Source organism: Amblyomma americanum, chromosome 1, assembly GCF_052857255.1.
Source record: "Amblyomma americanum isolate KBUSLIRL-KWMA chromosome 1, ASM5285725v1, whole genome shotgun sequence".
Classification (NCBI taxonomy): domain Eukaryota; kingdom Metazoa; phylum Arthropoda; class Arachnida; order Ixodida; family Ixodidae; genus Amblyomma; species Amblyomma americanum.
Genome location: NC_135497.1, coordinates 408,361,396 through 408,384,875, shown reverse-complemented (window position 1 = coordinate 408,384,875; position 23,480 = coordinate 408,361,396). Strand labels below are relative to the sequence as shown.

At 39.8% G+C, this 23,480-nt stretch overlaps 1 pseudogene across 1 annotated transcript in view; it reads right to left on the bottom strand.

Annotated features, from left to right (window-relative positions):
- Positions 1–23,480, bottom strand: part of LOC144115787 (protein PALS2-like) — a 46,643-nt pseudogene that overhangs the window by 19,072 nt on the left and 4,091 nt on the right. Inside the window, exons 2-12 of the transcript XR_013311549.1 lie at positions 22,741–22,849; positions 20,191–20,256; positions 16,199–16,319; positions 14,543–14,695; positions 12,849–13,001; positions 12,688–12,763; positions 11,768–11,916; positions 11,552–11,683; positions 10,498–10,606; positions 7,939–8,004; positions 2,337–2,498 (exon numbers count right to left, since the gene is read on the bottom strand). The product of XR_013311549.1 is annotated as a protein PALS2-like (transcript). The remainder of the gene's footprint in view (positions 1–2,336; positions 2,499–7,938; positions 8,005–10,497; positions 10,607–11,551; positions 11,684–11,767; positions 11,917–12,687; positions 12,764–12,848; positions 13,002–14,542; positions 14,696–16,198; positions 16,320–20,190; positions 20,257–22,740; positions 22,850–23,480) is intronic.

The window sequence follows — 23,480 nt, the reverse complement described above, 5'->3', positions numbered from 1 at the left end:
ACTGCCTGCTGTTATGAAGATAGACATATAATGTGTGTAGATACCTTCGTTACTTCTTTTTAATTTAGGTCAAAATTTTGGTTTGGCTAGTTGGTTCATTGAATTGAACATGTTTCTCATGGCCATAAAGAGCCTTAAAAACTGCCTGCTGTTATGAAGATAGACATATAATGTGTGTAGATACCTTCGTTACTTCTTTTTAATTTAGGTCAAAATTTTGGTTTGGCTAGTTGGTTCATTGCATCCTATCTTATGTGTGCCTTCTCATATCCTTATTTAGTTCTGCTTGCTTCATATGTATCCTTGTAATTTATTCAGCTAGTCGATAGTTCCACATACCAACCCATCAGAGGCATTACGTGGAATAACAATTCTTTTTACCCTTAGACTCTTGCTCCCCCTCCCAATTTAAAATGAGCTAAACAAGCTCCTTTCATTTTATTTAAATAAAGACACAATGATTTAATACAACACACTGTAACATAACAACAACAACTTACTGAAAAATAATGCTATTGCCCGTGTAAGGGTGGTATATTTCCTATGAACACAAGCCTGAATGCATTACAACTACTTGATGAAAGACACATTCTAGCCACAGCTTCTACAGCCTGTTAAAGGGACACTGAGGAGAACTCTATCATTTTTTTTTTGTTAGCAAAATCTGATACTTCGGCATTTCATGGCTTTGTTGCCGCTTGTCGGGCGCGAAAGATGCATTTATTTCAAAGAAATTTGGATTCGAAGTTGAGAAAGTTTTTCCCGCCGCTCTGATTCAAACTCGAGAACTCTTATGAGGACACGGAGAACTCTTATGACGTCACAGAACGGAGTGACGTGATACGTGACGTAAACGCAGACTCCGTGATTTCTGACAGCTAGCGGTGCGGTGCGCAACCTTCCTTTGCCAGCCTCAGAGATTGGTGGTTTCCATGAAGTACGGAAAATTCCTCCAAGGTGGCGCCTCTTGTCCTAGGAAGTCATCACGCTTGTACTTGCGAGATTGGCCTGTGGCGGCGACACCTGTATTTTGGTTCTTGCTATTTTCTACATTACAAGAGCTTTGTTTTCAGTAAGAGTGGCGTTTTTGTGATCAGGAGCTGCTATTCTATCGATACAAGCCAACTTCAATTTCTCCTCGGTGTCCCTTTAAGCTCCTTTACAGCTGCATACTGTACACACAAAAAAAAAAGTTCATGCAGTTTCACATACAACATTCTGCCAGGCACTAGTGGAACATGGATAACATGCAGCCTTCTTACCTGTAAAAATCTTTGAATCCATTTGTTTCAAAATCTCCAACCGCAGAACATAAAAGTGGCTGTACTCGTAAACAAATTGTAAATTACAAACTGTGGGGTTTAACATCCCGAAGTGACACATGGGCTGTGAGGGACACTGTAGTGGAGCACTCTTGATTAATTTAGACCACTTAGGGTTCTTTCTTTAAAGGGACACTGAGTAGATGAGTAGAAATAGAAGTCAGCCAGTACTGATGCATTATCAAATGCAAGTCAAAGAGATCACTCTTCCAGAAAACAAATATTTTATAAATTAGAAAAGTCCAAGAAACGAAATAGAGGTGTCACCACCCCTGGCTTCTTTCCCAGGCAAACAGCCTTTTTTTCCCCAAATTCCAGACGCTATACTCCATCTCACAAGCCGTTTGCAGCACCGTGAAGGCTGCGGTGATCTGAGTCAATCAGAACAGCGTGTGCTGCAAAACGTGTTCCTCCGTGCCCCTAACCCCGCAACTGGTGGCTCCATCTCTAGGAAGGAAAGAGCACCAGAGCACCGACACAGCGGATGCCACGTTCACGAATGATGGCAGACCACTTCGCAGCAGGCCTCCGCAATGCTGTGTTCGTGTGGACTTTCTCTGCTAATTTATGCAGGGAATGAAATACTTGCTGCACTTTCAAAACACCATTCTGAACTGTCTTTTCAATTACTGAAATAACTGTTTGAGAAATAGTCCCAACACTACTCAAATATCCGAGGAACTATTTGTTGTCTTCCTTGGCCCTGACTGGATGAGAGCGCTCTACCTTTCACAGTGATGCAAACAGCTTGTGAGATGAGGTATAGGCTACTCTATCGTGTAATTCAATATAGTGATCAGGGAGTCCTTTTCCGTGTAGGGCGTCATGAGTTTAAATTGAGTGGCGGGAATATTTTCAATCTAAATTTCTCAGTAATAAATTCACCTTTATAGCCAGAAATAGCCACAGAAAAGAATTTCACTGAAAACAAAATTTTGATGCAGCTGTCCTCAAGTGTTCCTGTGCCCTGACATAGCAGAGCATAGCAGAGCACATAAACAGAAAGCAACTTACGAGGAAGTGGTGTCCCAAAGCGTGCTGGATCGTAGCTAATAAGCTTGTTCTTCAGCGAACGTCTGCCAACACCCCGCGCTCCAACGAGAACTACTGTCTTCCGCTCAAAAGGCGGCATCCGGGCAACCTCTTCATACAACAGCAGCTCAGCTTTTTCAAACTCTAAATGGGCAAAAGAGCAGAAAGAAATAAACACAAGGACACCACACAAGAGTTAGAGACTATAGCTGTAGTTAGAAGTAGAAATCAATATCTTAAGTGTGAACTAAGTCATTTTTTACATATTCCTCTAATACCTGTGAGACTTGAGACTTCGAAGACAGCCTAATGCCATGATGCAACATGTCATTGCAGCAAACACAGCACCTTGTAAAGGTGAAGTGGTACGTTAAGAAGCATTGACAAGTTGTAATTGAAGGGATGCTGTCTGCAGTGTAGTATGCTGTGCACAATACTGACGACACAGCATTGTAAACCCAGAAATATGTAGATCTGCTGGCAGCTTGCATTAATTGAAACTCGCTGCAGCCAGTGAATTTTGTTCACCAGAATTTGAATTACCCAAAGGATCATGCAAAAGGGGTCTAATACTTGCCACACAAATAGGTCCCACATGCAGTACATTTCAGCCCTCTCACAATTGCTCTCAGGAGTTAAAAATCAGTATCCCTGGTGATTTCATCCCAACACGCACCATATTTTTCAGAGTGATGAAAGTAGGAACCTGATATGGTATTGATGTCTTTTAAAAGTCTCGGAAGCTAGCAAGCACATGTCCTACAATTGCTATGCAAGCTGACTGTGCAAAGATGATGCCAGCAAAAGATGCAATACAAGTCATATCACAGGAAAATTTTTCACCAGTTCGCAAAATGTGGCTCTCATCTTGCAGAGGGTCAGCCAGGAAGGTATAGTCACGAAATATTACAACTAGTGACGTGCCCCCAAAGCAGTGGATAGCAACACTCAGAACTGCAGTTACGAACATGCCGATAACAAAAGTGCCAGGTGTGTCAGCAAAGCACAGTGCCGTGCCGTCCACACACTGATTTTCGCCGCTCTGGTGATGTCATTGTGCTGATCTTTTTTACTCGCGACTGTACGTTAAGGTCGAATTATTAGCATTCAGCGCCACTAAAGATGACAAAAATATGCACACTTCGCAAAGTTTTACTGCAGCTACTCATGCCATCCCATGTTTCATGAAGCTGAGATTCTTACACAATCACCAAAACCAATGCGCGCAATTGATCCTTGAGGCTTACCCCACAGCCAAAGAACAGAAAGCAATGTTCAGTCAGAATTTGGTGGTGGCTGGCAGATGAAAAAAATAATAGATTATTTAGCACGGTTGGGCCAAATGCAAATTAGGTGCACTAGCGCTTGGTTTTCACTTCAGTGTCAGTTTTGGTTCGAGGCATGGTTTTCAACGTCAAGCAGGCTTCAGACAAAGATTTGGCGAAATCAGTGAGTGGCTAAAAAATTATGGGGCCGCTTAATGCACCTAAAGAGGGCAATGCGATAGCAGTGTGTTCTGGATCCATTGGGCACGGATGGAAGTTGATGAAGAAGATGACATCCAAAGCATGGCGTGAGAGACTAGCAGTTTAAACGTGCGGGATGTTCAGCTGCGGCTATGGCGTAGTGCTCTAATGCAGTGGCCAGAGTTGCTGATCTGTTTGCATTGCTGCAGATTCGAAAGCCACTCGTGGCCATAAACTGTTTTATTTTAGTTCATTTTATTTCAGGTCAAGAAGGTTTCAAACAAAGATCAGCGAAATCGGTGAGTGCTTAGTACTTAGTGCTTGCGCACTAAAAGTACCTTGCCTACACCACCATCAACGTTGTTGACCTTCATGCCTTGTACGCTGCTGGAACTTTGCTTTCTTCCAGTCTGCACATGTTCTAACATGCTTTCGCTTTCCACCCCTGCCCCTTGTGAATATATAGAGGGTGATATTTTGAAAAATTGATTTCTGAGGAAAGGAAAATGGCGTAGCAATTGTCTCACATCTCTGTGGACACCTGAACCGCTCTGTAAGGGAAGGAAGGAAGGTGGGAGTGAAAGAAGGAAAAGAGAAAGAAGTGCTGTAGTGGAGGGCTCCCGAATAATTTCGACCACCTGGAGATCTTTAAACATCGCACAGCACACAGGTGCCTTTTGCGTTTCTTCGCCTCCATCAAAACACAGCCACTGCAGCTGGGTTCAACCACGGGTACTCTGGCTCACTGATTTCTTTTAACATTTGCAGATTTTTATTTTTAAGACTGTGTGAGATACGTCAGTGCTGTTTGTGCAAGTGGATTGTACAGCAAGGAGGACATTATACCGGGTGTCCCAGCTAACTTCAGCCAAGGGTTAAAAAATAAATTAATAGAGCCAGGCGAGCGAAACCAGTTGCATATTGGCAACAGTCATCTTGCGCACCACAGGCAAATTTTCCCACAATTAATTAATAGTTTAACTAAGTTTAATTATCTAATTTAAAAATATTGACTTTAGATATTGAACTGCATTTGAAGAGTTGTAGAGCACGTTCAGAAACCCTCATTCCATCACTTACGATAAGGAAACCCCCACACGCATGTCTTTTTTTCCCAGCTCCAAAGAAAGCCCACGAAATACAAAAATAAACCACATCACTAACGCATTCGTGCGTTCACGATCATGCTGCTCTCAAGTGTGGTTTGAGCAAACGAAATCACCTGCAACTCTGACCCGGCGGCCCCTCAGCAGCGACAGGCCGATATGTTCGCGGTGGTTTCTCGTCTGCGTTAGCCAGTTGGCACACATGACGGTGCGAGTTGCCGCCGCTAACATATCGGCCTGCCGCTGCTGCAGGGCCGCCGAGTCAAACCTGCACGTGATTTCAATTGCTCAAATCACGCTTGAGAGCAGCACGATCATGGCGTGCGAATGTGTTAGTCACGTGGTTTATTTTTGTATTTCGCAGGCTTTCTTTGGAGCTGGGAAAAAAAAGACACCATTGAGGGTTTTCTTAGCGTAAATGATAAAATGAGGGTTTCTGAATGCGCTCTACAACTCTTCAAATGCAATTTGTTGTCTAAAGTCAATATTTCTTAAATTAAATAATTAAACCAACTATTAATTATAAGCAAAACAAAAATTGCCTGTGGTGCTCAAGATGGATGTCACCAATATGCAGATGGTCTCACTCGCCTGTCTCTAATAAATTATTTCTTAACCCTTGACTCAAGTTAGCTGGGACACCTGGTATACTTGATATAGATCAATAATTAGATGACTAATTAACTATAATTAGTTGTTTTTATTTGATTTCAGGAGGCAAGGTTATACTACAAAGCTGGAGACCACCAGCATCTAAGGTGAGTCTTGTTTTTAAATTTTCTTAATTGGCAATGTGGTTCGAAATGTCGAATGTCAAAAATATGCACATGCAATATCGTTGAGTTGTCCTTCCATCAATGCATGTTTACTTCGATCGCATTTGATGCGTTTGTGTATTTGATACTGTAGAAGTTAACTTGATTTCAGCGACGATACCACACGAAGTGACGCCATTTTGTAACTATGCAATTTGGGAAAGCCAACTCAACAAGCTTTCAAATGTGTATTTTTGATGTTCAAGTTTCGGACCACACTGCCGATTAAGAAAATTTGAAAACAGGGCTCACCTCTGATGTTGACAGCCTTCAATTTCGCAATATAACCTTGCCCCTGATTATAAAAAATAAAAGTTTATTAACTAATTTTAGTAAATTAGTCTTGTAATTATCAATCCACATCAGGTACATAATGTTCACCTAGTTGTACAATTTGCCTGCATAGACTGCACTGACATATCTCTTACAGTTTTAATTTAAAATAAAAATCTGTAAATGGTAAATGACCCTTCAGTTGATAATCAATACAACTCGTGTTCTCATTTTTCAAATATAACACATTTTCCTCTGATTCTGCCATCCTGCACGACTGCTACGTGCTGTGCTTGTATTAGCGAAGCTCTTTTTCAGTACAAATGACATGCTCACTAAAAAAAACTATTTATTTATTTATACAGGTTCCTACAGAGCCCTCCTGGGCATTAGTGTAGAGGAAATGCATGAAACGAGTACAGACATTCCGTGAGCCTTCAAAACAACCAACAACGCCAGGACATCACAACTGCACCTTAATTTTTTCTGCAACTTGGTGCGAAGAGAGTAGCAGATAGAGAAAAGAGAGAGCACTTGGTTTACCCCACATGTGCACACTGTGCATAAACCTAAATCAGCCGCTTTTATACAGACCCCACGTGGTGGCTCAGTAGTTAGGGCGCTCAGCTGCTGATCCAGAGTATCCAGGGTTGGAACTAGACCACAGATTTCGATGGAGGCGAACTGATCAAAATTATTCTGGAGCCCTCCACTACGGCACATTATTCTGGTGCCCTCCACTACAGCACCTCTTTCTTCCTTTCTTTTCTCAGTCCCTCCTTTATCTCTTCCCTTATGGGGCCCATTCAGGTGCCCTCCAATGTGATGTGTGAGACAGATACTGCGCCATTTCCTTTCCCCAAGAAACCAATATTTAACTTTCAATTTTCAATTTTTTTATGCAGAAAACTAACCTCAATATGACAATATACATAAGGTGAGAATTTTTTTTCTGTTTGCTTTGGCCACGACTGTTTCTTCCCTTGCTATGCAAAGCAGTTCTGCACCAACAGCCATGGAGGAAAACAAAAAAATCAATGGCAGATATGTTTCACTGTCTATGCATTTACGATCACAGGTAAAAGTCAGAACAAGGAAGCGGCTGACAACTGCTGCATGGTCAGGCAAGTAAATACTTTACATACACATACAGGCACATACAGGCATATTCTAGATGCATGCTTTCTGAGCTTGTTGGGATGCTTAGAAACTACTCAGTGGGGTCAGTAATGAGCTTCTCCGAGTCGACGATGACAGCGAATTCTGACTGAACCCATAACTCACAGTTTCTTGGCTTAAGAGTGAGCATAGTCAGACAACAGCGCAGTGAATGAGATATGTTAGCATTGCTTGCAGGTGGAAATGGCAGATGGTAATAGTCAAGCTACAATGAGTGTACCACCAGACAACAGCTATGTGTTCACAGGCACTTGCAAGTGCTCCAGAAATTCACAGTGCATTCTTGTTGCGCAGTATCTCAAAGCATATATATATATGAGCAATAGGAATGTGGCACTTTCACTATAATGGTTCCAGCACATCAGCCAGCTGAGCCGACTGTTATGATGAGTACGTGAGTAAACAATACTGACAAAACTAGAAAATCTGATCGTTATAACCGATTATCATTATATTTGTACCGGCAAAAAAAAAAGCAAAAAGAACACACCCAAATTATTCTCCCATGCATTTATACACATAGGGCCATTTACATCCTGTAAGCCAAAAGGTGTTGCTTTCAACCACAAAAAAAATACCTGCATTGCCAAAAAACAAAAATCTTGACTCTAAATCGCCATTTTGGTGGCCTTTTCGAGGGGCGGTGTGACTGAATCATATTAAGGTTCCGCTGTGCACATCTAACTCAACTCTCGTGCCTGTGAGTATAAATTAAAAACAAACACAAGCAGAAATGCAAACATACCTGCTGATGCCTTGCTCTCATACATTGTTTTTCTCTTCTTTTTAGTAATCTTTGTACCACACATTTCTGGAAAGAGATGGATACAGATAATATTATGTCAAGCACACATTTACTACCTGGCTACAGAAACTATTTTTGCATTAGAACAACGATAAAATTAAGCAAGCTTTACTTCACAGACTACTACTGGTCACACAACTAACATGTTATAAACCAACACTTCTGTAGGAAATGGCCCAAAATATGTTGCACTATCACATAGAGACAAGAAATAAGCTTAAATAATACTGCAAGTCTACTGGTGACATGAGTGTGTATAAAATGCACTGAAAACAAAACTAATCAAAGCCTGTGGCAGAGTGCTTTCAAAGACACAGTGTACATTAACAAGAAACCGCAAGGCATACGCTTACAGTATCATGCCCCAAAAGTTTGATTTGTAATGACCAACATCAAAATTGAGCTGTTTGCTGCACAAAACTCATACATTTTTAGTTTTTCACTGCTTTGATGTTCATAACATTTGTACACTGTAAAAATAAAAAAAATGACAAAAATATCTGCAGCAGCTCCTTAGGATGTTCCAAATTTCATATTTAGATCGCCAAGGAGCAGCACCTCCTTTTCCTCATATCCCACACAAACATCATACACAGCAAGCCAACACACTGAAACCAAAGTAAATAATGCAAACATTTATTAGTGGTACGATGCACTAGAATTCTATAATTTCAATATTAACAGCTGTAAGTATATGATGAGAATGTACTCCACCAGAAATTATCTACCAGAATAAGTTCTGTCTACAGGAAATTAGCAATTTCATGCTGCAATGAAAGTAGGAAACTTGCAAAAGAAAAGCATAACTAGGAGCAAGGAAAGTTAACTGCAACCTATTTCATACAACATTCATGTTTTTACAAATGGTATAACTCGTCACTGTCAAAATATTCCCTGCAAATGTATCTTGAATTTATTAGTATCTTTTTTAACTTTTTATGTTTACTACATTTTTCTACCTCATCCCCGCACAAGTCACAAGTGAGAACAAAAAAGCAAAAATACAAAACAAATATTATAAAACTGCCCAAAACCTCACCAATGATATATGCAGATGCCGACACAAGTATTGTTCATTGCATAAATGGACGGGCCCTCAGTACCACACATAAACACTGCTGTTTAAATTCAGTACAAACATCATATGGCATTTGGTACCCCCCCCCCCCCCCTCCCCAAAAAAAAAAAAACTTTTGTTCTTTAACTCTCACTATAGAGTCTGTCCAAATTTTCTCAACGTTTTCCATAGCAACCATAAAGTTGCTAGTGCTCAAGTATGAGCACCCCTTCCACAATGGCATTTAGGACAATGAATCACAAACCACTGCGATGAAACAGCGGTCACTGAGAGCAGCAGCTCAAGCAACAACATGAATCAATCTAAAGAGGAATGGCGTCAATGACTGCTCATGCTGCAAGCACATGTTTTTAACTACATAATACTGCAATGCCGAGTTTTGGTTTGGTTTATGGGGATTTAACGTCCCAAAGCGACTCAGGCTATGAGGGACGCGCAATGCCGAGTTTTGCCTCTGACTAAAGCACTGCCCATGTTATAGCGATTAAATTTAACATTTCAAAACATCCTTCAAATCTGTGCATACATCCCCATTGAATTTACAACCTTCAGGTGCTTAGATTGTAGTGAACAAAACATTTGTACCACAAATAAACTGTGCAATGCAGTATCCTTAGCTTTCCAAAACAATAAAATACTACAAAGTTTCGCCATGTATTGCTTCAAGCACATTTAGACAAATATTTTCATTTCACCATTTGTTTGCGATGCTTGACCCAGCAGAAAGGTAAATGCAAACATAAAATGATACAAAAACCAAACCAATGTGGCCACAGTTGAGGCAAGTTTAACACTGCACACTCCTTTTATAAAGAAAAAGCGTGAAACAAACTTTGCCATCAGGCTTGCTCAGAGCACCTGTCAGCCAAGCTCGAACTAGTTGTAAGGTGGTCTGCACATTTGAGATCCAATAGCTGTCAACCAGAAACGGCAGAGCTCCAAACCACTGAAGTGCAGTGGTGACACACCATTGTAAAACACTGGCAGCTGGCTGAAACCTAGCAATGAAGCTTTCATTGTCATGCAGCTTTAGCTACACAACAATAATGAATTCCCCTCTAGTTTCGGGAACTTGAGTGTTAATTCTACACCTATTTAAAATCACAAAAATCCTTACATTACAGGAGGAAAACTGGGAAACTTTGCAGCTATGCAAAACACACTAGTACCGGCCTATAATGGTTAAAGCCTGCTCATGTCAAAATAAAATACTGCATGACAACAGTATGCAGTCCAGCAAAATGAATTTAAATCTAAATGCAAAATCTTGACTGCGAACAGGCTCGTGCGAGCAACAAGTTGACAATACTACTTAAAACAGGTACTATGCACACGTGAAATTAAAATGCAAAAATACTTTCATTGCAGTCCTCAACACCTGTGACATATCTGTCTCATGAAAAGCAGCAATTAATGCATACTTGTCTTTGTTGCATAGTCATACTCTGGCCGCACAAAAGCTCGTCTTCGTTCCTCAAGTTCCTGAGATGGGATAAGGCCTGCCGGACCTGAAGCAGATACTCTTCTTGCCTGTGTAAGCAAAGAATGACACATGAAAACCTTCAGGCTTTGTAATCAAACAAATATATTAAAATTAGTCACAATAAAAACAACTACAAAAATAATGAAAATACAATTCAAATCTAAGCCAACAAGCTGATAGCATAATTGTTTTAACAGAGATACTTTAATAAAGTAGTAGATTCAACCTGATGACACTTATCAATTCAAATGCAATTAAGATCCGCTTAAACTGGCACCACGAAACCTTATGCCAGTCTGCCTGATCTTTGACATGTGCACTTTGTTTATTAAGACTTTAGAGCCCAGCTAATGAACTGATTCATGATGCACTGCAGAGACAAAAAAAAAAAGTGAAAGCTTAGCCTCAGTAGTTCAGACATGTCACCTATTCTAGAGTCATTGTGGCCAAAAAAAAACTGTTGTGCACATATGAGTTGTGAGTGTTGTGAATAAACCAAAATGCTCACTTCAGCACGTTCCCTATAAAGCACTCACTTCTGTAGTGCTGCTGCTTTTCTGAAATATTATGTGGAATTTTAGCAAACAACAACAATCTAGCAAGAATCAAAGAAACTGCAGGTTTAAATGAGCTCGTACGTATCACCACCTGACGCCTGACATCTGACGAGACATGCATCACTGGCATGCTGGTGTCTAGCAGAGTCGTCGCATTGTGAAGCATAAATGCTCAAAAAACTCCAGAGGCAATCAAAGCAGCAGCAGTTTCAGCACTCTTGTGGGCAGATTACAGCTCTGCGTGTATAGCAAAGGGTAAAAAAACTGTTTGCCAGGAAGCAGCCTTTTTTATTTTGCCCGATTCATCATTGATTACGCAATAAAAAAAAAGGAAGATTAAACCAAGCAAAAAAATTGATTGCTGGCTCACTTGTGACCAGTAGATGTGCTGAAAGAGAGGTGCATGAATACTTCAGACTATAATTTTGTACCTACCTGCCACCAGTTTGGATCCTCCTGATTGAGCACTTGCAGGATGTCACCCTGCTTGAATGGCAACCCAATTTCTTTACATGGTAGAAGGGTATCTTTAGATGGCTCATATGTGTACAGTGCTTTCACAAAACACTGCAAAATAAAGTACCATTCAAGCACACACACAAAAAAAAGCCTCACATTTGTAATATGTCAGTTGATGTCACAGACACATACCTGAAATGTTGGCAGGTTGTCGTGATATGAGGGGAGGATTTTGAATGCAACACTGCCTTGGGCCTTTTTCAGTTGCAGCTGCAGCTGCTCAGGCGTGTGAACTGGCACTCCATTGACCTCCAAGATTGTATCACCAACATGTAACAACCCTGAAATATAAGCAAGGTGTCCACAATACTAAGTTGCATTCCCTTTAACACAACAAAATGTGAATGTTCTGAAAGTTCCTTTTAAAAGTAACCATGAGGAAACACAAACTGAATGTTCTAAATGAAATAACTAGTGCAGACATGCCTTCCTCTGTTGAACATTCAGTGTATGTCATGACATGAGGTTTATACTTAGCATGCCTTTACCACACTTTACAGTTAAGCATGCTTTGACCTTCACACCTCAACCTATATTGAAATTGAAAACAGAAAATGCAGTGACGGCAAACTTTTTTGGTAAGCTTGTTCATCTCTTTCCTCACAGCAGGGTTCAGATGTCCAGTAAGACATGAGACCATTCCTATACCTTTCCTTTCCTCAAAAACCAATTTATTTATTATTTCAACATAAGTTACCGCTTGAAAAAAAAAAAGTCACACAAGAACTTAAAAAGGCAAAATACATTATCATGAATACCACTAAAAGGCATAAAACACATATCCAAATCAGAAAAGTAGCTATGATATTACTTTAGTTCTTTAGGGACTAACAGACAGCAAATACTACCATTCTGGTATTCATTATTGTTCCACAAAAGGAAAAGATTAGAGCTAGTAACAAGTAGAAAAGAATCCTCAAATCACATGAAACCATATTGCACAAGGAAGGTTGGGAAGTCTGATACTGCCATAAGCATCACAATCAGTCAGTCGAGAAATCTACTTCAAATCCTAGCATCTAGTGAAAAAGAAAGCTTGCACTCAAACTCACCTTGCCTATCAATGATTCCACCAGCAAGGATGCGAGCTATCATCAAATTGTCATCCTCAACTCGTACCGTTATCCCCTGAAAACATTAAGCAAAAGCACCTTTATACCACATGTATGCAGAATAAGAAAAGCAGCAAGCTGGAAATGAAACAGCCACTCACCAAGGGTTCATCATCATTCTTTCTGATTCCCACCATCCTGATAGTGTCATTCAGGGTCTCAGGTGCCATTGCTGGTGCCTCCTTCTCAAGTGCTAGTGGTTTAGCAGGTTCATAGCTCTTTGTAGCTACAGCATCATGGGCGTTGAGCAAGGCCTACCATGAACAAAAGGAGAACCATCAAAAACAAAATACAAGAACTCACTGCAGTCTAACTCCAAATGCTCATTTGGTAGTAATTTTTATCCCTCTAGCTTTCACTGTTTTTCTTGGTGCATATATTAAGAATGGTAAATTTATAAGCAAGGTAAAGTGTTTTACAATTTTGATCTCAATAAACCTTGAAGACACATATGACACGATTTTCCAGTAGCTTTTTTTACAAATTCTACGGCTAATGCAACTCTTATTGCAGAGAATTGTCAACACTCTGTTATTTAAAAGATGTGAAACAAAAGAAACCTTGCAGGTAGATTTATTATGTGAACCTATAAGCAAAGGTAAAAACCCCCTTCTCTGCTTTGAACAAAATTTTATCCCTGAAGTGACAAATCTGTTATATTAATTACATCTCTTTCACTTAGGGCATTACTGAAGGACAAAAATGAGTAATAAACAAAGAACGTCAACAGATAACACCAACTGGGTCACTACTGAAGTTTGAAGCTGAGGAGGCAATACATTTTTATCACTCATGGGCATACTCAAAAAACAATGCCAAACACCCCAAGATGCACCCGAAGTGACCGTCTAATGAATTAAAATTCATAATAAATACAAGGGTGCCCAACCAACAGGTTATAACTATTCATGGTGATACAGCAGATTCAATTATAGCCCCTAGCAATAACTGAATATACCAAACATTTTTCATATTGGACAGACAAGTAAGAGCCCCAAATTAGTTCCTGTGCACTCCAAAGGTAACAAAGTGCAGTTTATCAAATATGAAGGGCTAAGCAGTCATGGAGACTGCATTGTTCCAATATTCTCTAAGGTTCTCCATTTTTCAAATAAAAAAAAGCAAATATAAAAAATTTCCGCAAGGAAGACTTCTCACACATATTCAGCATCGCTGCAAAAGTGGCAGAGCTCACACTCAAAAGCAGGCACAACACTACATGTAGCATACAAGCGTGGAAGAAATGGCGGAACTTTCGCAAGTTTTTCCCCAACACTGGCCTCATTTAGAACACTGCGCTCGGCCACATTACTGGTGGCTCACGTTTCTGGTTAAGCTTGCGGGTGCAGGTGAAAAGCCTATTGACTGCCGTTGTAGTCTGTGACTTTGTGCCAGCACCAGCCTTTAAAGCCAGTTTTACACTTAATTTTTATAGAAGAAAAAAAAAACAAGACCCTTTCAAAAATCTTTTTAAGCTTCATTAGAAAACCTGCTTATCAAAAGAAACAAAGATTCACTTCTTGCTTACCTTGGCCATGAACAACTGCCATGAATCAATTCAGTTGGTCTATTTACACTATTGCAACAAAAGTTAAAAAACGCCCATGTGCAGTTTCACCACAGCTATCCACAGGCAATGCCAGGCCACAGAGGACAACACCAACCTCAAACACACAGCCCACTAGGCTTGACAAAAGAGTGTGAAACTAGACCAGGGGTAAGACATGCAATATATATTTTTCACTGTTGTCAATAAGGCCAGACACTAAAGAATAATTTCAAGAAAGAGCCATACTGAGAAGTGAGGACCACTAAGAATGTTGGCGAGCTCTTGGGCGTCACGACCACTGACTCTACGGCAAGCCTGGCAGACATCCCGCAAAAGTTCTACATTGTTTGTGGAGACAGGCTTGAAAGTGATAGTTTTCTCTTCAAGATGATCTTGGACCTGGTAGACAAAGAAAGAAAATTTAACTGAATTTATCAACTTTACATGTATTTCACAGCAACAGAACTGACCAACTTTTTTACGGCTCATAATGGATGTCACCGTAACACCTAATAACCAAATATTGATGCTAAAGATCAAAACGATGCCAAGTAATTGTGCTTTGTTTTTGTACCGTGATACACCAGGAACTTCTTCATGTAAGGTTACAGCTGGAACTTTCATTTTAAATAACACGCTGGGGTTACCTCCTCAACTCATTTTGGCTAACCACTCACCTGAATACCATTAGCACTTCAAATGCTATACATATCCTCAGTCAGCATACAAGGTATCACATTGATCAGTGCACATTTTGTTGACATCGACCTCCTCCATAAACTTTTTAATATTAAAAGTCGACCAGTTCTCATTACACTGAAAAACTATGCAAAAATAAATATACCATGGTACTGGCTCTTACGCCAAACTGCGAATACCAGTACGCCAATGTGTTTCTGACATTTCTAGACCTTTTCCGAATCAGAAACTCTTAACAGTGCCTCAGAAATTACATTGATGCTATTTCTGAGGCACTGGCCCCACTCTAAAATTAATTTTCTCATGACTACTGTCTGGTGAAAGACTCTCCATATCTATGAATGTAACATCATGTAAATGATTTCAACAAGTAACTTCAACCTCATCTCAAACACAGAAGGCAACATATCAGCAAAAGGGTAAAAAATAGCAGAAAAGAAAATGAATGCAAAATATTTTTCTACCTGCTGTTCACTGATGTCTTATTCTTCTGCACAACTCCAGAACAGTAACACATGATTAGCACAGCACTACATAAAAAAATACTCAAGTGCGCAATATAAAGTCTTCACAGCATAAAATGAAAGAAAAAAGCAAGAGGAACACACACGTCTTTTGCCTTCATACTTTTGTGCTGCAAACACTTGATATTATGGATCTTAAAAAACTGGTCCAAGCAACTTTCCTGCTTGAGTACAATGATGACAGCACGTTGAGCTAGCAAGCACAGGATGAAAACAATGTAATTTGTGCCTCATCAAAAACCTTATTACAATGCTGAAATGCATTCAGAATGCCTCCATTCTATGCAACTAACTGGACTTAGCAAAGATCAGTAAAAATAAATGAATTAGCACAATGTACCTAAATTGCTCACTAATAACAACCACAGCAATGATGTAGACAATATGACCATGATAATAAATGCCATGCCAATTACACTCTTTTAGCTTTCTGACAGAGAGAGGGCAGTGACTCCAATGCCTTGTACAACATGCATAGATGCCCAGCTGCAAGGGACGTTGCTATTAACATGCAAAATGCCAGCCTATGAAGTTGCAGAACGTAGCTTTTTTCAACTTCCTCGAATTTCGCTGATCACTACTCCAAGTTAAACAAAAACTCGAAAGTAGTAATAAAATGTTGAATGCCCTTATGATGATAAACGACAAGATGTGACAAAAATTTATGAAAGTGCCATACCTGCACTAAGCAGCTCATGACAGGCGATTCCTGAGACCTTTGAGAAAAATGAGGTCAGTGTCCCGAACACCCACACGTCCATTGAGGTCCTCGATGTTTTCCCTGACATGCTGAAAGGCAGCTGAAGAATAAAGTAAAAAAGACTGAATGACTGCTTTAGCAACTCGAGAACAGGAAAATTTGTTAAGTTTTCAGCAGTGGTTACAAATGGTTACCAAGGCAATTATCACAAAACTATGTGATAATTATAGCAAAAGACAGATTTTACACCAAAAATGAAGAAGATATGAAGCTTAGATCATTTCTTTTTCATTTGTGGTTGTCATCCTAAATTTTTCTTAATTCATTGAATGCTTAAGTCGCATACATTTTAAATAATGGAAGCGCCATAGATTGCCTTTAATGTATCTAGCTGCCATAATGTGCACTACATTCACATGCCATATGCACTTTTGCACCTGACCACCACCACATAACAGATTGCTATATTCATAAAATGAATATATATCCAGCCTAGGATTGGATTGCAAAACATTTATTTCGTCAGAAGGCAAAATGCAGATGATCCGATTTAACCAGATTAGAATAAATGACATGTTCAAACAGTTTACACGGGACACTCGTTAATGATATGGGTCTGTAATTAAGAGCACAATGAGCATCACCAGACTTGAATATTGGTACCACCTTACAGTCCCCGGGTAGCTTTCCTGAATTCAAAGATTGCGAAAACAGTGCACACAAGTAAATGGAAGAATAAACACTTGTATTCTTTAAAAATTTAGAATTTATGTCGTCGATTCTCGAAGACGAAGAAATTTTGAGATTATTAATTAGACTTTCTATACCAAGACTGTCAAACACAATCGGGTCCATTAATGGATTCTGCACAGGCTGAAAAGAGGGCAGAGAAACAGATGATTGCTGTAAAAAAGTATTTGAGAAGGCGTCGTTTAGCACTTGAGGGCATTCTGATGAAGGAATGGCTGTGCCGCTTCTATCGTTCAGAGCTATTGCTTTATGCTTGGGACCAGAAATGATGTTCCAAAATTTTTTGGCATTATCAATCAACAAAAATGGAAGCGTACTCTGGAAGAAAGCCTGCTTGGCGCTTCTTAAGGATTTTCGATACTCAGATGTTATGGCACGATACACATCCCAGTGATCAGGGCAACCGGTGGTTTTCGCTCTACGATAAACTCGTTTTTTTTACTTAAAAGGCGTTTTAGTGCGGCAGTGAACCACGGGGAACGTTGCTTGCCTGATATGACGCGTAAACGTCTGTGTTTTTGGACGAGAAAATGAACTTTTTCTTTAAAAAGGCGCCAGTTCATTTCCACAGTACGGTTATAAAAGTTTGGCATGCACTCTCCTAAGAAGATTTCGAGTTCAGCGTTAATCGACGGAAAATTTGCCATTGAATAAACTCTGATATATTTGGGATTCGGTCGCACACGTGTGCTAGTATCTTTAAGGTCAAACTGGATGAAGGAGTGGTCACTGAGGCCTGGTAGAAATGCCAATGAATGAACTAGCTCACGAAGCGTAGTTAGAACAAGATCAAGAATGTTAGCGCTAGTAGTGGTGATACGGGTTGGCTGGGTAATGAGCTGAGAAAAATTGAAGTCAGTGCACAGATTTATGAAGCCAATCGAGTCAGGTGACGAATCCAGAGTGGAAGGGAACATGCCAGACCAAATTATTTTTGGCATGTTGAAATCGCCAAGTAAAAAGATTGGCGAAGAAGGAAACCTAACTAAAATGCGATTGAGCACATCATAAAGTTCACTACAGAAAGACGATGGAGCATTTGGAGGGCGATAGCATGCACAGAAGATTACGTCTCGATGATTAATGCGTATAGAGGCGCATACAATTTCTAGTGAAGAAACAAGTGACACGTGTGAAGAATGCAGATGATCAGTGACCGCTATCAGAACACCGCCTCCTATTCTGTCTCCACGGTCACATCGATAAGTAATGAAATCCTTATCGCAGTTTAGTATTTCATTACAAATCTTTGAATTCAGCCAGGTTTCGGTGAGGACCAGAATGTCTGCATCGCACGTGTCGATCATCACGCTTGTTAACAACACTACGAATATTAGAGAACAAAACACATATGTCATTTGGAAGCTCATGACCACGAGCAGGTAGCTACGCGGTAGAAAGATCGGCAGGCAAGGCACTACTATCAGGGCTGCGTGGGGATGCTTGGTTATTGATATGATATTCACAGATGCTATCTGATGCCGAAATGTAGATGTAACACTTATTCTTTATGAACAATTTGTTCTGACGAATAGCGCACTTCTCTCCACTTGCTTGTCTAAAGTCAAAAAGTTTACGTGCGTTGCGAGTTGATAAGCAGAAATCTTCCGTAACCTTTTTCAGTACAAATGACATGCTCACTAAAAAAAACTATTTATTTATTTATACAGGTTCCTACAGAGCCCTCCTGGGCATTAGTGTAGAGGAAATGCATGAAACGAGTACAGACATTCCGTGAGCCTTCAAAACAACTAACAACGCCAGGACATCACAACTGCACCTTAATTTTTTCTGCAACTTGGTGTGAAGAGAGTAGCAGATAGAGAAAAGGGAGACCACTTGGTTTACCCCACATGTGCACACTGTGCATAAACCTAAATCAGCCGCTTTTATACAGACCCCACGTGGTGGCTCAGTAGTTAGAGCGCTCAGCTGCTGATCCAGAGTATCCAGGGTTCGAACTCGACCTCTGTGCAAAGATCCCCAGGTGGTCGAAATAATTCTGGAGCCCTCCACTACGGCACATTATTCTGGAGCCCTCCACTACAGCACCTCTTTCTTCCTTTCTTTTCACAGTCCCTCCTTTATCTCTTCCCTTATGGGGCCTATTCAGGTGTCCTCCGATGTGATGTGTCAGACAGATACTGCGTCATTTCCTTTCCCCAAGAAACCAACTTTTAACTTTCAATTTTCAATTTTTTTATGCAGAAAACTAACCTCAATATGACAATATACATAAGGTGAGAATTTTTTTTCTGTTTGCTTTGGCCACGACTGTTTTTTCCCTTACTATGCAAAGCAGTTCTGCACCAACAGCCATGGAGGAAAACAAAAAAAATCAATGCCAGATATGTTTCAATGTCTATGCATTTACGATCACAGGTAAAAGTCAGGACAAGGAAGCGGCTGACAACTGCTGCATGGTCAGGCAAGCAAATACTTTACATACACATACAGGCACATACAGGCATATTCTAGATGCATGCTTTCTGAGCTTGTTGGGATGCTTAGAAACTACTCAGTGGGGTCAGTAATGAGCTTCTCCGAGTCGACGATGACAGCGAATTCTGACTGAACTCATAACTCAGTTTCTTGGCTTAAGAGTGAGCATAGTCAGACAACAGCGCAGTGAATGAGATATGTTAGCATTGCTTGCAGATGGAAATGGCAGATGGTAATAGTCAGGCTACAATGAGTGTACCACCAGACAACAGCTATGTGTTCACAGGCACTTGCAAGTGCTCCAGAAATTCACAGTGCATTCTTGTTGCGCAGTATCTCAAAGCATATATATATGAGCAATAGGAATGTGGCACTTTCACTATAATGGTTCCAGCACATCAGCCAGCTGAGCCGACTGTTATGATGAGTACGTGAGTAAACAATACTGACAAAACTAGAAAATCTGATCGTTATAACCGATTATCGTTATATTTGTACCGGCAAAAAAAAAGCAAAAAGAACACACCCACATATTCTCCCATGCATTTATACACATAGGGCCATTTACATCCTGTAAGCGAAAAGGTGTTGCTTTCAACCACAAAAAAATACCTGCATTGCCAAAAAACAAAAATCTTGACTCTAAATCGCCATTTTGGTGGCCTTTTCGAGGGGCGGTGTGACTGAATCATATTAAGGTTCTGCTGTGCACATCTAACTCAACTCTCGTGCCTGTGAGTATAAATTAAAAACAAACACAAGCAGAAATGCAAACATACCTGCTGATGCCTTGCTCTCATACATTGTTTTTCTCTTCTTTTTAGTAATCTTTGTACCACACATTTCTGGAAAGAGATGGATACAGATAATATTATGTCAAGCACACATTTACTACCTGGCTACAGAAACTATTTTTGCATTAGAACAATGATAAAATTAAGCAAGCTTTACTTCACAGACTACTGGTCACACAACTAACATGTTATAAACCAACACTTCTGTAGGAAATGGCCCAAAATATGTTGCACTATCACATAGAGACAAGAAATAAGCTTAAATAATACTGCAAGTCTACTGGTGACATGAGTGTGTATAAAATGCACTGAAAACAAAACTAATCAAAGCCTGTGGTAGAGTGCTTTCAAAGACACAGTGTACATTAACAAGAAACCGCAAGGCATACGCTTACAGTATCATGCCCCAAAAGTTTGATTTGTAATGACCAACATCAAAATTGAGCTGTTTGCTGCATAAAACTCATACATTTTTAGTTTTTCACTGCTTTGATGTTCATAACATTTGTACACTGTAAAAATAAAAAAAATGACAAAAAATATCTGCAGGAGCTCCTTAGGATGTTCCAAATTTCATATTTAGATCGCCAAGGAGCAGCACCTCCTTTTCCTCATATCCCACACAAACCTCATACACAGCAAGCCAACACACTGAAACCAAAGTAAATAATGCAAACATTTAATAGCGGTACGATGCACTAGAATTCTATAATTTCAATATTAACAGCTGTAAGTATATGATGAGAATGTACTCCACCAGAAATTATCTACCAGAATAAGTTCTGTCTACAGGAAATTAGCAATTTCATGCTGAAATAAAAGTAGGAAACTTGCAAAAGAAAAGCATAACTAGGAGCAAGGAAAGTTAACTGCAACCTATTTCATACAACATTCATGTTTTTACAAATGGTATAACTCATCACTGTCAAAATATTTCCTGCAAATGTATCTTGAATTTATTAGTATCTTTTTTAACTTTTTATGTTTACTACATTTTTCTATCTCATCCCCGCAGAAGTCACAAGTGAGAACAAAAAGGCAAAAATACAAAACAAATATTATAAAACTGCCCAAAACCTCACCAATGATATATGCAGATGCCGACACAAGTCTTGTTCATTGCATAAATGGACGGGCCCTCAGTACCACACATAAACACTGCTGTTTAAATTCAGTACAAGCATCATATGGCATCTGGTACCCCCCCCCCCCCCCCCAAGAAAAAACTTTTGTTCTCTAACTCTCACTATAGAGTCTGTCCAAATTTTCTCAACGTTTTCCATAGCAACCATAAAGTTGCTTGTGCTCAAGTATGATCACCCCTTCCACGATGGCATTTAGGACAATGAATCACAAACCACTGTGATGAAACAGCGGTCACTGAGAGCAGCAGCTCAAGCAACAACATGAATCAATCTAAAGGGGAATGGCGTCAATGACTGCTCATGCTGCAGGCACATGTTTTTAACTACATAATACTGCAATGCCGAGTTTTGGTTTGGTTTATGGGGATTTAACGTCCCAAAGCGACTCAGGTTATGAGGGACGCGCAATGCCGAGTTTTGCCTCTGACTAAAGCGCTGCCCATGTTATAGCAATTAAATTTAACATTTCAAAACATCCTTCAAATCTGTGCATACATCCCCATTGAATTTACAACCTTCAGGTGCTTAGATTGTAGTGAACAAAACATTTGTACCACAAATAAACTGTGCAACGCAGTATCCTTAGCTTTCCAAAACAATAAAATACTACAAAGTTTCGCCATGTATTGCTTCAAGCACATTTAGACAAATATTTTCATTTCACCATTTGTTTGCGATGCTTGACCCAACAGAAAGGTAAATGCAAACATAAAATGATATAAAAACCAAACCAATGTGGCCACAGTTGAGGCAAGTTTAACACTGCACACTCCTTTTATAAAGAAAAAGCGTGAAACAAACTTTGCCATCATGCTTGCTCAGAGCACCTGTCAGCCAAGCTCGAACAAGTTGTAAGGTGGTCTGCACATTTGAGATCCAATAGCTGTCAACCAGAAACGGCAGAGCTCCAAACCACTGAGGTGCAGTGGTGACACACCATTGTAAAACACTGGCAGCTGGCTGAAACCTAGCAATGAAGCTTTCATTGTCATGCAGCTTTAGCTACACAACAATAATGGATTCCCCTCTAGTTTGGGGAACTTGAGTGTTAATTCTACACCTATTTAAAATCACAAAAATCCTTACATTACAGGAGGAAAACTGGGAAACATTGCAGTTATGCAAAACACACTAGTACCTGCCTATAATGGTTAAAGCCTGCTCATGTCAAAATAAAGTACTGCATGACAACAGTATGCAGTCCAGCAAAATGAATTTAAATCTAAATGCAAAATCTTGAAAGCGAACAGGCTCGTGCGAGCAACAAGTTGACAATACTACTCAAAACAGGTACTATGCACATGTGAAATTAAAATGCAAAAATACTTTCATTGCACTCCTCAACACCTGTGACATATCTGTCTCATGAAAAGCAGCAATTAATGCATACTTGTCTTTGTTGCATAGTCATACTCTGGCCGCACAAAAGCTCGTCTTCGTTCCTCAAGTTCCTGAGATGGGATAAGGCCTGCCGGACCTGAAGCAGATACTCTTCTTGCCTGTGTAAGCAAAGAATGACACATGAAAACGTTCAGGCTTTGTAATCAAACAAATATATTAAAATTAGTCACAATAAAAACAACTACAAAAATAATGAAAATACAATTCAAATCTAAGCCAACAAGCTGATAGCATATTTGTTTTAACAGAGATACTTTAATAAAGTAGTAGATTCAACCTGATGACACTTATCAATTCAAATGCAATTAAGTTCCGCTTAATCTGGCACCACGAAACCTCATGCCAGTCTGCCTGATCTTTGACATGTGCACTTTGTTTATTAAGACTTTAGAGCCCAGCTAATGAACTGATTCATGATGCACTGAAGAGACAAAAAAAAAGTGAAAGCTTAGCCTCAGTAGTTCAGACATGTCACCTATTCTAGAGTCATTGTGGCCAAAAAAAAACTGTTGTGTACATATGCGTTGAGTGTTGTGAGCCCGCCCCATGCTCTATTTATTTATTACAATACCTTCAGGGCCCCAGTTGGGCGTTACAGAAGGAAGTGGATAAAAAAGTAAAAACAATGCAGCAAAATGAAAACAAAAAGTAAATGGAAAATGTAATGTAATACAGCAAGGAATGAAAAAACGTAAGCTTGAACAAAATACAAATCAGATTACGTAAGAA